The 16,746-nt window shown below is 39.8% G+C and overlaps 1 protein-coding gene across 1 annotated transcript in view; it reads left to right on the forward strand.

Annotated features, from left to right (window-relative positions):
- Positions 1-16,746, forward strand: part of FRAS1 (Fraser extracellular matrix complex subunit 1) — a 1,618,415-nt gene that overhangs the window by 109,212 nt on the left and 1,492,457 nt on the right. The window lies entirely within an intron of this gene.

Genomic DNA, 16,746 nt, shown 5'->3' on the forward strand with positions numbered 1-16,746 from the left:
TCCCCACCTCTGGGGTAGGACATGCTCTAGCAAAGCACTGCTAGGCCTCCTGCCCCGGGCTGAGAGGGGTCCCTGCTCCCTTCTGACAGGGTCATGACCCTGGCCCTGTCATAGTGGTTATTTGCATATGTGGTGGCTAGTTTTAAAATGCAACTGTTTGCCACATCCGATGGGTTATCAGACCCAGCTCTTAAAGGAATCCGAGATCCATAGCCAAGCACAAAATATCAGCTGGCAACTGCAAATACTTGTCAATAGGAAGAAGGCCCAAGATCTTTGAAATTCCTTTGCACGAACTAACACCATAAAGCAACCATCTCATGTTTTCCAAGAACTGCTCATGCACTGTGATTTTAACTAATTGGCTGACCGAGCTCACCCTGTGAGGGTATCGTTACAGTGGTCCTTGTGAATACTCCTTTGTGTATCCACCTGTATTGTTAGCAGGCAGTCTTGCAGAACCTTGTGTTAACTACTGTATCTATCTGTTTTCCCCCTTTTAACTCATCTCTGGTCTTCCAGCTTTTAGGTCCAACTTTAAAGTTCGCCTTGGGCCTGAAGCAGCCCTATGACTTGATTGTTTCGGAGTGTGCTTGGAGGCCTGTAGATTACAGGTTGGATATGGGGAAGGGCACAGTTAAGCTTTCTTTTTCAGAGATTGATACATGTAGCGCTATTGATTTGGGGTCTTTGGTACATACAGACACTATTAGTATGTTCCCCATAAATAGTTGAGTAAAAATAGAAATAAAATGCAGCTTCTAGGTGTGAGTTAAATGGAGGACCCATTCTCCATGAATAAGTGTTACATGAACAAGGCATATGTTATTAGAAAGTGTACCGCAACGCTGCCATTTGTGTGGTCTCTAAGCAGATCTAGAAGAGAATGAGTGTGTTTGGTTAGTTGGGAGGAGAGGGAAAGGCAAGACTGTAGTACGTTTGTGTTGAGGTCGCAGTTCAAAAGCACCCTGAGCTCAGTGTGCTTTTAAGCTTTCTAGGTGGGAAGGTTAGGAGGCATTGAAGGCATTGTGTCCAGAAGAGGGTCGCCTTGTGCTTGTAGTGTGGGGATGTTTTGGCCAGGGGCTGAGTACGTCAGTTGGAGTTACAGGTGTACGTTTGTGACGTTTGAACTATGGGCAGTGGCTGGTTTCCATATGTGTGTGGTGAGTAATGTGGAGAAAAATGGAGGGTTTGTCTAAAGGGGGGAGTTAAGGTTTACATAGGGCTTTCTAATCGTTACTCTTGCTGTCGGTTGCATTATGGTGAGAGGTATTTGGCTTTAATGGTTGTTGCGTGAAGATATCCTGTGTGGGGTGTTTAGATATTCTGAGAGAGGTGGAAAGCATTATCGCAGTGTTTTTTCAGCGTTTGATGTGATGTCTTCCCATCAAGTTTGTTTCCTGAGTGCCAGGCAATGTGTTCTATGCAGAAGGTCAGGGGGCAAGTATGCTGTTAGATTAGGTTGAGTCTGTGCATGAAAGTAAAACTATTGAGGAGTGTAGTTTTCTATGGTTGGTGGGCATAACTTAAACCTTAGTTTTATTAAGTATTGAAGAGCCAGGTTTGTAGACTTTTCGTGAATTTAATATGGTCCTTTAGGGTGTGGATTTCCCTTGGTAGTGCATTCCAGTGTTTGACCAACATAGTGGAAAATGTAGAGCTTCTGTTTCTTTCTCTACAAAATCTTCTGGTTTCTAAAAGTATGTAGTTTCTCGATCTTAGGTTTCTGGTTGGTTGGTAAAGTGAAATTTTGCTTTGACAGAATTCTGCTTCTTGATCTTCAAGTGGTATATCGGCAAAGCAAAGGGCCTTAAACTAGATCCTTTTTTGATTTTTAGCCAGTGGAGTACTCTGAGGCAGTGTTATGTGCTCCCTTCTGTTGCAGTCTGGCTGCTGTGTTTTGGATCCATTCGCTTTCCTCTGTTAGGGAGTCTGGCATGCCTAGATAAATACTGTTTGGGTAGTCGATTCTTGAAAGAATCATGCAGATGATGGGCAGCCCTCTTTGTTTGAAGGAGAGCGGTAGGGCATAATCCGCCAAATAGAGCAGGGATGGTAGAAGCACTTTTTGACTGTTGTGTTGACTTGTGCTTCCAGTTTGAGTCTGTTCAACAATCTGCCTAGGTTCTTGATCACTTATATGGTTTAAGGCATTTATCCGTCATGATCATGGGGGATGTACGCCTCACTTTGTGGTGGGACAACCATTTTTTTCTTCGAATGACCTACTTTCGAGATAGATAGATAAACCAGGAGTCTGGGAAATGCAACCATTCACCTACTCTCGTCACCTCTACCAAGTGGGGAGCCATTTGCCATGAGGATAGGTCGGTGCAGCCGTTACCCAATAATTCCCCTAGTGGTGGTTTAATGAGAGAGGATCTCATGGGGAAGGACTCCCCTTCAGGTGACGGGGACGATCACCTAAGGTACAGCCCATTGAAAGTCACACTGCAACCTTCCCTAACCCCCGCCTCCATTCCAAGCCACTTCCTTGAGAGTAGACCAATGTATTTGTAATATTCACATAACCCTAAAAACGATCTTAATTCTTCTTTATTGTTAGGATTCGGTGACTCTCTGATTGCCTTCATAGATTATTTGGAGGTTAGAGAATAGGACCCGCCAGGAAGCTTACATGTCACGTGACGCCTGACTTGGCCCAAATGAAATGGAGGAGACTGTGATCTCTTCATCTTCGTCACAATACTTTCAAATAGAAATTGGTGAAATATGAAGAGGAGCCAGTGATCTCTTCATTTTCGTAGCAGTACTTTTGGAGATTGAAAATGTGTGACAACAATTAATACATTCTACAATTGTTGAGTTCTAGAGAGAATTGAAGTTTACGAGCACATATTGAAAAGGACCATTGATCTACGAAATTATGCAAGGCTTCAATATTCAACCGCCAGCAAGTTTTCTTCCGGCGCCAGGCCAACCTGTAGTTATATGGTCAGAATGGAAAGAATTCTGGTTGAACTACATCCAAGCAGTTGAACAGGAAGATCTCACGTCCAGGAAAAAGAAGTTATTATTACTGCATGCACTAGGATTGGAAGGGCAAAGGAAGTTCAGAGAGCTACCAGAATTGACTATAGATGAGGCGGGTGATGCCGATGAGCATGATAGGGCCATAAGACAATTGGACAAATACTATGCGCCAGAAACAAATGTAGCCATAAATAGATACAAATTCTACACGCGGGTACAAAAAGAACACGAAAGCATTGAAGAATATGTTTCGGCGTTGAGAACGTTGTCACAAACTTGCCAATTTGGCAATGGTATAACCCTTGACGAGTTGATCAGGGATCAGATCATTATTCACTCTAAGGACAATTTAGTCCAAGACAGACTGTGGATGGTTGGCAATCCATCCCTACCGGAAACCATAGCAATTGCTAAAAGGGTCGAACACAGTCAGTTGTGCTCGAAGGAAATGAAGAGCAAGAAAGAGGAGGTTGTGCAAAGCATGCAGAAGCATAGTAGTAAAGAGTTACAGGAAAAAGAAACAGAAGAACAAGGCCAAGTTAACATATTACGGTCAAAGGACAGAGGTGGAGCAAACGTTAAAAACAAAGATAAAGTCGAAGTTAATACAGGAAGAAATAACAAAGTGAAAAACTTTGAGCAGAGAGGGAGTTCAAATCGAGGAAAGAACTGGGTAAAGAATGAACCTAAAGTCCAATTTGAACATAGATTTCAGAATGCCCAACAAAGGGAAGGAGACAGATGCTATAATTGTGGCAGAGTGGGTCTCTATGCATACGCTAAACAGTGCCCAGCATTAGGGCAAAAATGTGGAAATTGAGTCATTTCGCGGTTCCATGTAGAAGGAGGAAGAAGGTATCCGCTATTATGGAAGAAGAAGAAGAATCAGAGGAAGAGAGAGTGTTTTTGATACGTGAGCCACCAACTGGAGAATTTAAATGCCAGAGTTGTGAAATAATTCTTGATAATTGGAAACTTAAAGTGAAAGTTGACAGTTGCTCACCTTGGACGATTATTACCAAGAAAACATGGAAAAATTTAGTAACACTTGGTCTCAAAAGTAAGATGGAGAAGTCAGACATACCAAATCCTGGTAGGTTTGAAGGATCCAAGATCAAGATGGTTGGATGGTTTTCGTGTATTGTCCAGTTTAAGGACAGACGTTCTCAAGTGAAGGTGTACGTAGCAGAAAAAGGTGTGAATGTACTGGGTTGGAGAGACCAAGCTGGACTGAGGATCAGTTTGGATCCATGTGAAGAACAACAAATCCTAATGGTGAACGGAAGCCAAGCGCAAAGAAAAGAGAATGTTAGAGTAGGGGAAGTGGAGACATCAAAATTGGGTTTACTAAAAAAACTTTGCACACAGGATTCGTCTCAAGAAGGGAGCCGTACCTGTTAAACACACGAAATCCAGGCCAATTCCATTTGCAATTGCTGATAAGGTTGAACAAGAACTTGCATCATTGGCGTCTGAGGGAGTAATAGAAAGAATTGAATCATCTGAATGGGTGAGCCCCATTGTGGTTGCATTGAAGAAAAGTGGCAAACTAAGAATTTGCGTAGACTTGAGAGACGTCAACAAAAATATCATAACTGACATTTTTCCGCTCCCTATCATATCTGAAATGTTAAATCGTATTGGAAATGCTGATGTATTTTCTACATTGGATCTTTCGAGCGCTTACCATCAAATCTCTTTGACAGAAGATTGTAGGGACATTACAGGGTTTATAACGCCACATGGTTTGTTTAGGTATAAACGTATGCCGTTTGGGTTAGCGTCTGCAGCAGCAGTATTTCAAAGAATTATGATGCATGTGCTGAAAGGTTTAAGTGAAACAATGGTATATCAGGATGATATAATTGTATTTGGCAAGGGAACTGAGGAACATGATGGGAGATTGAAAGAAGTGTTGAAGAGGTTGGAAGAAGTCGGGTTGAAAGTTGAGAAAAGCAAGTGCAAGATCGGGTTGGACGAAGTGGAATATTTAGGGCATACTGTGAATGGAAAAGGTTATAAACCCAAAAGAGATGCTATGAAGGCAATCAGAGAGTCACCGAATCCTAACAATAAAGAAGAATTAAGATCGTTTTTAGGGTTATGTGAATATTACAACAGATTTGTAAAAAATTTTGCGAGTATAACAGAACCATTGAGGAAGTTGTTAAAGAAGGATACAAAGTTTACATGGGGTGTTGAATGTAGTAAGGCGGTTGAATGTATAAAAGGAGAAATTTGTGACTCTTTGGAATTGGGAGGATTTGAGTTTGGAAGGCTGACTAAGATTACGGTGGATGCCAGTGGGAGTGCTATAGGTGTAGTTTTAACCCAAATAAATGATGATGCATATGAGAAAGTGATCAGTCATGCTTCTAGGGCTATTTCGGAAACAGAAAGCAGATATTCTGTGATTGAAAAGGAATTATTGGCCTGTTCGTGGGCGGTGAATTACTTTAGGAAATATTTGTGGGGAAGCAAATTTGTAATTCAGACAGATCACAAGCTCTTAATTGAAGTTCTCACAGTGAAAGGAATGTGTAAAGCTTCTCCCAGGTTAGCCAGGCTTAGTCTTAAATTACAAGATTACAATTTCTCTGTGAAATATGTGCCAGGGAAAAGGAATATTGTTGCTGATTACTTATCTAGACTGCCATTAAAGAGTGATGACCTAAGTGTGGATCTGGATGAAGAAATGGTGGCGGTCGTCTTTGAGGTTATGTCTAAGGAAGTGTGGATGGAAGAATTAAATAAAGATGAGGAATTACAAGAGATTAGAAGATACTCTGAATCAGGGTGGCCTGAAAAAAAGGAGATCAGTGAAAGTTGTAGAAGATATTGGGAGGTTAAGGATGAGTTGTCTATGGAAGATGGATTTTTAGTTAGGGGAGACAAGTTGATTCCCCCACGCAAGTTTTGGAATGATCTTATTGAGAAAGCGCACCAGGGTCATCCTGGTATTACTGGCACGAAGAACAATGTGCGTTTGAAATATTGGTGGCCAGGCATGGATCTCATGATTGAGAAGTTTATTAGAAATTGTTGGCCATGTCAGAACAGTGACAAGAGCTGCAGGATAGTGAAGTCTAAGCCAATTAACATAGACAAAGGTAATGCACCGTGGGAGATGGTAGGAATAGATATCATTGGACCATATGTGAAGTTATTTGGAGAGAAAAAGTTTCTGATAGTTCTAGTTGATTACTATTCAGGATGGGTGGAGGTCAAGGCGGTGAGTAGAATTGATACTAATGAAATAATTAAATTCATAGTGCAGATCTGCAGAAGGGAAGGATTTCCCAAAATTATATTGAGTGATAATGGAGTTCAATTCAGAAGTAAAGAAATGAGCGAATTTGCTAAAAGAACAGGAATTGAGTGGAGATTTTCATCGTTATATCACCCACAAACCAATGGGTTAGTGGAGAGATATAATCGTGTAATTGTTGAGGCTGTAGAGTTAGCGTTGAATAACAATATGCCAGTGGATGAAGTCCTTAAGGAGAGAGTATGGAGCACTAGGATATCTGTAAAAAAAGGAATGGAGGTATCTCCTTTTGAATTAATGAGGGGAAGGGCTCCAAATACTATGCTAAATCCTGAATGGGTTAATTGTAGGAGATGTGTTAGTATCGGATTACAAAGTCCTGATGAAAATCTAGATAGATACAATAGGTATACAGAAAAGTTTAAGCCTCCAGAAAAGGGTAAATTGAGAATCTCACCAGGAGATTTTGTGCGAATCAAATTTGGACGCAATGTTAAAAAGGGTGACTCTAAGTACAGCAGTCCTGTTAAAGTAATACAAGTGTTCAGGAGAGCTGTAAGAGTTGCGGAAGGATCAGTGTGGAATATGGACAGGGTTAGTAAATGGATGTGGAAGGGTGTGAATAAAGGAGACAAGCAACTCAAAATTGGAAGAAGAGCGATTGAATTATTTGAAGATGATCATATTCAAAGTGGAGTGGAAAATGCAAATTTGAATGGTAATGTGAGAAGACATGTTGAGGAGGCAAACGCTCAGCAAGGTGAGAGAGTTTATAAAGATAGGAGTGTGCGTAGTTCTAGAGAAAGGAAGTTACCGTTTTGGTCTAGAGATTATGTCATGCAGAGTTAAACAAATATTCCTTTTATAAGGAAGGTTTTAGTAAAGAATTTAAGGTGATTATACTAGGGTGCGTTTTGCACACATGTGTTATGTTGGAAATGTTTTGACTATATATATACTTTGCACATATGTTTAAAATTTGCGAATGTATATTTTTCTCTTGTTCTATTTTGTAAAAAGAGGGGGATGATGTAGTAATCTTGTTTATCCGAGAAAATACGTAATATGTATTACCTTTGGCTCCCCGCCTGCGCGTGAGTTGGAATGTTGTGGAATGGTGTGACGCGGAACGTGCGGTGGTGGACGGTTGGAAGAGAGGAAGAAGCATGCGAGGAGATGCAGTGCGGGGCGCCGGTATATATTTCCTCATAGTATAATAAATAGTATATTACCTCATATGTCTCCCTCGCCTACTTCAGTATTACTTTAGCACTTTGAATACAACCAAAACAGAAAATACCACGAAGAAGAGCACAGAAGACATGACGATAACTGACCATGCTAGTAGTGGTACAAGGTGGCCCTGAGGAGGCATACAGATCAAGGTGTCAAAAGAAACAAAGGACTTCGACAATCTGCCAGGGCCGGACTGGCAACAATTTATAAGAGACGATGGACTAAAGAACTTGTCAAGCCCAGACGGAAGAAGCAGCAGAGGCGTAGACTGTCCTGTGTGGGACTTTCAAACCTGGACGACAGACCCGAGGAAGAGAAAATCGCAGGATGACGGCGAGCAGCTGAGAGTCCTCCTGGGTCTCACTGGAAAGGACCCAGACATGAGACTGAGGAGAAATACAGCCGAGCAGAGCTGCACGCCGAGATGCTGCAATGCAGCGAGAGTGAAGGATAGAAGCCTGAAGAGCTGGAGAGATGAACCTCAGTCCCGGTACGCCCCAGTGATGTACTGAAGCCATCGTCAAGGTAACAGGTGGTACACTGGGATTCATAAAAAGCTGACATTTAATACTTGAAAGGTTATTTGATATTTGACCCTTTTGATATTTGACCCTTTTATTCTTGCAAGTGGACCCACAGTGCATTACGAAACGCTGGTTTGTTAATGTTCACATTTTTTTGTCTACATTCTGACTTCAACCTACAGATTATACATATAAATGCATTAGAACCACCAGTCTATTAACAGAGTTCGAAATGGGCATAGTAGTACAAATGCTTGAAATGGCATAGCTATTAGATATGATATGGCATTTAAAATGCACCTATACACAAGTGTTTCAAGGCGCGACGAGGCAAGGGAGGGGGAACAGAGGGAAGACGGAGACAACAATCTTACTAGCTCAGGTGTCATTCAGATCGCGCAAGTGCATGGGAAGGGGAAAAGTGCGGGGGCGAAAGGGGATGGTACAGTGCAGTACATGGAATACATAGAATAAATAAAACAATAATACAAAATACGGCCAGCTGGTGGCAAGTGCAGGGGTCATTCAGATCGCGGAAGTGCATGGGAAGGGGAAAAGTGAGGGGGCGAAAGGGGATGGTACAGTGCAGTACATGGGATACATAGAATAAATAAAACAATAATACAAAATACGGCCAGCTGGTAGCAAGTGCAGACATCTGGTGTCTCAAGTGCTGGTAGGGGTTTGCCAGAAAACAGTTTCCAAGTACGGGGGTTGCCAGGGAGGCAGTGCAGGTGTGCAACTGGTGGGGGAGGTGACCTGTGCCCAAGATCAGAGGGTGGCCAGGTGACCAGTGCAGTTTCAGATAGGAATTCAGCAGGGTAGAGGAGGAGAGAAAGCAGAAGCAAAGAGGAAGGTTTTGAGGTGCTTCCGGAACCAGAGATGGTTCTCCTCAAGTTTCAGTGAGGCTGGGAGGCTGTTCCAGAGGGAGGGAGAGATCTACCACCAACTTGTTTCTTGGAGAAGCGACTGACCCTGAGGGAGTTGGAGGCGGATGAGCGAAGAGCTCGAGAAGGAAGATATTTAGCAAGAGAGAGAGTTCAAGGTATTGAGACCCCAGGCCTCAGAAGGCCTTGTGGACAATGCAGAGGGGTTTGAACCTAATACTCGAAGCCACTGGGAGCCAGTGCAGAGATTTCAGTCCTGGAAAGATACGATCCCTGGGCTTGAGGCCAAGGACAAGTCTCGCAGTCCTGTTCTGGATGAGTTGCAGAGGGCGGAGAGTAGAAACAGGCAGATTTAGAAAGAGGCTTTTACAATAGACCAGTCTAGAGAGAACCAGAGCTCTGGAGACAGTGAGCTTCTGGGGGAAGGAGAGGAAAGGAATAATACCTCTGAGGAGGTGCAGCTGGTAGTGTGACATCTTAGAGACATCAGAGATGTGAGGAGAGAAGGAGTGTGGAGTCAAAGATGATCTATCTAGGATGACCATCTATAGATGTATCTCTTCGATTTTTCACTAGATAAAACAACTAAGACAAATTTCAAACCTGTCTCTCACTACATACCTGACTATCCTTCAGAGACTAGGCACATGAATAAGTCTATGGCTAAAAAGCAACATACATTTGGCAATACCAAAACAAACGTGACATTTTCTGAAAGAACAGCACTAAATAAATGACAAATGAGACGACATGAAAGCAGCTGACAAGTGTGGAAACGTTTTAAACACACAGGCTACATAAAGGTAGCTTTACAGCATTTTGACCTATAAGGCTGCTATAATAAAGGTCAGAGAGATGTGATCAACGAGGCCAGAAGGGGCCTGTACAATCTGATTGAAAAATAGTATGACATTGACATTATTAACGAGGAAGAAAAACAGTTTCTTGAAGTAAAATACCCCATGACACCAACAATATACTTCCGACCCAAAATCCACAAACCATTTGATGTGTTACTTTAGGTTAGACCTATAGTCAGTGGCATGGAATGGCTTGCAGAGCCCATGCCACAATGTATTGACCAACGGCAACATTAGTGATGACATTAGAATTGTACCTCAGGGATTCAACACATGTACTGAAAATAGATATTTGCACCTTATATACCTCCTATAAAGCATTAGAAGGCTCCAGTATTTTTTAGATAAAAACCATCAACCGTGTGTTGAACATTGAAATATGTTAATAGAGGGGTTGGCATTCACTATGAAAAAGAACTTTTTTTCTATAAACCTCTTTAAAGAAAAAAGAGCTGTGGCTATGGGAGCCAAATCTGACCCTCTTAAGCAAATCTCTAGATGGGTTATTTGGAAATTCCACCCGTTGTGAAATAGGTTGTCAATATAATAAACATATCGTTTTATGGAGCAAATACATAGATGACATATTGTGTGTGTGTGTGTGGGGGGGGGCAAGGCAATGGCACTGAACTTGCTACCTTCATTGAATAACTGATGCAATACTTATGGACATACCTTGATCGAACAGCACATTTAATGCAGCAGTTGTGTCCTTGAATTTAGTCATCTTTATTCAAAATGACATTATAATAACATTACATAGAAATCCCAGAGAAGTTAATTCAGGTAGTTGGCATCATCCAAATGGTACAAAAACATCCCTAAAAGAGGATTTATTAGGGCAAAGAGAATATGCAGTCAACCAATCCATTATGGTCCAGTGGAAGATTTCTTGAGAGTTTCAATATTTAGTCAGTTACCACAGCAGTTCACAAAGTTCATAACATGAAATGAGATGTATTAATTGATCAACAAGAGTCAGTGATAGTACTGCAGTTACATTTATCACTTAATATTCATTAAGTTATCAATTTATCATCACAATTCTAAAGGGAAAATGGCATTTGCTTATTTCAAATCCAATTATTTCAAATTATGTGCAACGCTCACTAAGATTAATCTATAGAAAGGCACCAACAATACACAATATTCTTAGCCCCAGGCATTTTCATGAGGAAAAACATAAACGACCTGCCGTTATGCATTGGATAAAACAAATGAAACCCACTTAAATGGTTGTACCATCAAGATCAAACAATTTATCAACTGTAAAGGTTGCTGTGTAATTTATGTTATCAATTGTATATGCACCCAAAAGTATATGGGCGGCACCAAAAGGCAATTAAGAATCAGAAACATGCAACACCTATGTGCAATCAAGAATAAAGACTCCAAACAACCTCTAACTGAATGTACACCATACATCCAGAAGTAAAATTGGAGGACCTGAAGTTTGTTGGCCAAGAGAAGATAAGCTGGAAGACCAGAGGAGGATAGCTAGAAAGAACATTACACGAAAAAGAGACTGTATTCTATGCAGACAATATCAGCAAAGGTGGGAATACTGACCATGAGTTAAGTGTATTTCTTTAGATAACAGTTTATTGTCCACTGTTTCGATTATTACTTATGTAAAATTCAACAGCCACCATCTGTAAACGTTTCAAATGTCAAGCGGGCCAACTGTGTTATGTGTAGTTGAATATTTGATTTCATATTCCATGTGAATAATTTTTCATAAATTAAGTACCTATTAAATTGACAAAATTAATTATGTTAAGCCTATGAGGCAAGCATGAACCATAATAGTTTAGAGGTATAATAGTTGCTGTATCTCTTTTAGGAATTAAATACATATTTGTATTGCATAAACATAACATTATTTATTTTAGCTGAACACCCCAACAAATGGAGAAAAGTATGCTTTCAAACACAATATATACATATCTTTAAGCATGAGGCAAAGGATATAATGCATCAAGCTGCTATATTGTATGAGTTGTATAGAAGAAACACACATTGTTATGTTATGATGCATGGCACACTGCAAATGTTATTATTGTTTACACTCTGGAGATCAAGGATTGGGCTCACTTACCTGTAATAACCGCCTTCCGTTGGATGCTGTTATGCCGATACACTGATGCTTGATGGCTGCCTGTGAGTAGACACAAACGAGAGACCACAGATAGCATGGACAAAAACATGGGACAATGTTTGCACTGTGAAAGGAAAGACCCATTTCTCTTTCAACTACCCTGTCATGACACTTATCTATTAAATGGGTGGGCACACTAAGGCAAAGTTATGTGATCAAGCGACTAGGTGTCGCGAAACGCGTCAGCTTTTGTTGTTGCCTCCATTTACTGTTTGGAGCTAAACAGTTATTTTAACATTTTGGTAAATCCAACAAAGAATTATGATTGAAATTTTTTTCGAAGTTCCACAAAGCTGTTTTCCTTGACCGGCGGCTGTTTTAGCAGCAATATTGAAGCTGGGAGTGCTGCTCTAATTTGCTGGAGATATATATATATATATATATATATATATATATATATATATATATATATATATATATATATATATATATATATATGAGAGAGATTATTAAAAGGGTCATTGGTATGTTAAAGATGGCAACCGTATTTGTAAGAACCAAATAACAAAGTACTATCAGGATATAATGTCATTACACATTTACATGATTCTTTATGGCCGGACAGAAATAAAACATCAAAATGTCTGTTTTCATTGATCCGCATACCACACACAGAGCATGTAGGAATGTGCACGCTCCAAACATAGGGAAGCTATATCATTTTATAAAACATAAGTGTTGTTCCACAAAAATAACTATTCTTGCTTTCAGGTCTTGCAACACTATTATTGATTTCTTTACATAGAAAAAACATTGACAAGCATTATAGAAGACCACTTAAGTAGAACTATTATTTTAACAGAGTTGCATCTATAATTAACATATCTTGAACCTTTTTGAAAAAAAACATCAGTAAGTCAATTGTTTACATTGTGTAAATAATTACATAACTAGCAAAAACAAAGCCTATTTTTTCAATAAATTGGCAAATTATTCCTAAATGTCAGTTCCTAAATGTCTGTTTATCTAAACAATCACTTAAATAAAATGTAGAGCCTTTTCAGATCATTCTCATATTGAAAGTCACAAGAACAAAGCATAGTCTAGTTTAAAAGGTAATTCAATATTCAAGCTCATACTGTAACCTTAAAATTCCACACAGTGCACGGGTGTTGATTTGTGTTATGAAAACATTTAAAATTCAAGGATTCATTTTTACATTGATGCAACATATTCCATTGTTTTGCTCTTTTCAAGAAGTAATCTTTTTTCTTTGTTTCTCCCTGTTTCTGCTTCCATGCTCTTATATATCTATTTATCATTCTTGTCTACTATGGTGATTGTGATATTTGGAATTGGCTGATATCATATACCGCCTTATTTATGATTTATTCCTGGTTACTCTTTGTATGGATATGAAAATTGCAACCATTGATGATTACTATGTTTTCTGTTCTGTCTTATTTCCTGTTCAATTGGCATGTTCTTAAATATTCGTATAATGTTTATGTTGGTATACCATAGGCCCTGAAGAAAATCCAGTTAGGAGCAACACACATATAGGTCTATGATAGTTACATGAATACCAATACGAACACTTAATGAAAATACATGCTTATCAGACATGAAATTGTTATTACTTTTGAATACATGTAATAGAGGTTTTCATTAAAAATTCTTATAGGTGACATTTAAAGATTTACTGACGTTATTGGCGCAATAGTCCTTTTTTTTCAATTTTTTTTTTATTTTCTTAGCGGAGCCATGGTCTCCTTAATACAGGGTACTCCCAACTGCGTTCTGTGTATTATATTCAAACAGACAAAACAATAAAAACATTATTTATTTGAATTAAATGAAATTAGTCATGATCTTGCTCCTACTCCATTTTGAAAGCATTTACCTTATGTGATTTAAGGACGCTCTTGTTTTTGTGTTCGATATTCAAAAAAATATGGATGGAATACCACTTTTATGGGGCTAGCTTCATCAGGAGTTGTCGATCAAAAAGTATGAGAAATAATAGTTCATAGTAATCAGTTGTAGGTTTTAATTCTTGATTGTCTTGCTTGGCACACAATTCTCTTTCATCACAAAATCCTCATCCAACGCTTTTTTCCCTGGTACAGAACAGTCCGTTTTTAGCTTCTTTAGGGGATAAGTAGTGTGGGTCAATGTATGCTTGCAGATGAATCGTCATGGACTAAGTCTGGTTCTGCTGTGCTCCTAGAGGCAGGCAGGCGGTGTGCTGTGTTTTTCAAGCCAATATGTTAACAAATTGATTTTTAAGGTACATGCGACTGAAAAATACAACTCATTAACATTAATAGATGTAACAAAAAAATATAGGGTTTGTGGGGGAAAGGTGTAGAGGGAGCAGAAGTGGACCAAAAAAGAGGGTGCTCCGACTTTTAGGGCAAGTTGGGAAGGGGATCATTTTCCCAACCTGCATTTGTGCAAAAGAAGGGTGGCAAAATGAGGGTCAAGACAGCCACCTACATCCTACAATATATGTTCTCCATGTAGAATATAAGCGAGTGAGAAACTCTGGGCAAGCAGAAAACGGCCCTTGCTGTGTTAATCTTCCCCATTTCTATTGCTTTAAGTTTTGGCATTTAGGGAATCCTACAAAAAGGGGAAAAAGCCATGTCGTTAATTAGGAAGAGCAGATTAGAGCCCATCTACTCCAACACGTTTGATTCTAATAAATATAGTCCCTTATATTTTGAGAAATGTCGCCAACGTCAGTATGTTGCCATTTGCACGAAAAATAGTGGACCTACTCTTGTCAGCTGTTGTGTCAATTCTTCTCAAACATTAGTGCGTCATTTACCCGGCTGGACAGGACAGTACACCTGGAATCGTTGCAAACTTTCTTGATAGTTGTACTTAGCATTTTCTTTGTTTATTTTCTTAGAAGAAATAACTAAGAATATCGGTGCTCTTCCAAGTGTGATAAATTAATAAACTATGCAAAGCCAACGCAAAGCTCCCTTAGTAGACTACCAAAATAGTGCTGCTTTTCAAAAGGTTGATTAGATTCCAAAAAACGACAAACATCAAATCACATCTTTACTTTTTATTAAATCTTGTTGAAAATATTTGTTTTCCTTTGTTAACAAAAGTCAAGTGATGACACCACTTCTGCTTGAAGGGCTTTAGACAGACAAAACGATATTATTTTAAAGAATGTCAGACGCTTTAGAACAGAACAAAAAGCTAGCATTGTATATCAATCGCTGTTGCCAAGAAAGTTCAAACGCACACCGAAACATTGCTCTTCACACCCCGGTCTGCCCCTCCAGCCTTGCTGACCCCAAATCCAAAAGGAGACCCCCACCACCATGCTGCCCATTGCTGTCCACAATGATGATTGTGGTACAGGACATGTTAGCAATTTTAGTATGTCCTTAGTGTTATATGAAACTGTATCTGGGATTCTGCCTATATGCCGACACGCAGAATAATGATTTAGAAAACAAAACACAGAAAAAACACCAATATCATTATTCAGTGTTGATTTACTGTTTACAGTACAAGCGGCATCCGGACCCAACAGGAATCACCATTGCATTCAATCAGGAAGTGCACCATCAAACTAAGCAAATGGCGTAGTTGAGGGGTTGTGGGGGTGGGTGGGGTGTGAAGGTAGTATGAGGTATTGTCTCACACCCGGGTGGCCAGGGCAGTTGGAACTGGCTGGGAGCTAGGGGCAATGTGGATGACAGAAACTGGTGTGGGTTAGGACAGGGAGGGGATTGGGCAATGAAAGTGAGGAAAAGCTGGGCAACGTGATTGGGGGCCAGAGCAGGCAACTGGGCAAACACAATCTACACAGGGAGATTGGATGATGCATGAGCATGGTAAGGAAAAAAGGAGCCACAAAGGGTTTTTGGAGAGTAGCAGGTGGCAGCAGTGGAGTTACCTCTCAGAAACGGAACCTGGGGATTATGCTCATTACTGCCAGAAAAGACAAACCAATAAGTCAATAGAGGATGAAAACCTAATAAAACGGATCTATTGAGATACTGAACGCATACATTTTAATTCTTGAACGCTGACTTAAAAGGGGATGATACTTTCTGCCCATACCAAGATTAGGTTAATTTTAAAAAACATGCGTCTACAAAAAATAATTTGTATGAAATAATCATTGGAAGCAAGGGGAGATATACTCTACACAACCATATAAATCCTTCTCTGTCTAGAGAGGATAGCTCGGGGGCAACGCGCTCGCCTTTTAAGCAAGATGACGCAGAGCAACATAGGTTTGATCCTCGGTCCGCGCTTAGAAATCTCTGGGTATTAAGCACGTTATAAATAACCAATTACAAAAATACCTTTGAATTGCTGTTGAATTAACCTATTCTATTGGTATTCTTTTTTTTTAGGGATGAGGAAGGCTGTGAGGGGACAGGGATTGCTCACGGTCCATATGACTCCATTTTCAGGACACTGTTATAAAATAAGAACATTATAATTAAACTTCATGGGGTCAAGCCACTCAAAGTTTGAAATAAAAGCAGCAAAGGAAATATGCTCTATATAGGATCGAGGAAGGATGTGGTAGCTTGGCAGTGAAAACATTCCTTCTGAAAACAAAAAACAAACTCATTTCTATCTAGAGACACATGGTGCATGAAGTAAAGAAACGTGGGTAATATGGGAGTTATTCTAGAAAAATGCAGCTGCTGATGAACAACGTTGACCCTTAGTATAATTCCTAGGCAGTTGACCCACAGATCTATCTGTGAGTCGATAATTACACAGATTGCTTTGAAAAATCCATTGAAAATAGAGATCATCCTGTTTAGACCCAAACATTTGCTTAATGACTCATTGTGGCGTCCATCCTCACCCATATTGTTTGAACTTCAAA

The sequence above is a fragment of the Ambystoma mexicanum genome, chromosome 6p (genome assembly GCF_040938575.1).
Source record: "Ambystoma mexicanum isolate Mex_15411 chromosome 6p, UKY_AmexF1_1, whole genome shotgun sequence".
Classification (NCBI taxonomy): domain Eukaryota; kingdom Metazoa; phylum Chordata; class Amphibia; order Caudata; family Ambystomatidae; genus Ambystoma; species Ambystoma mexicanum.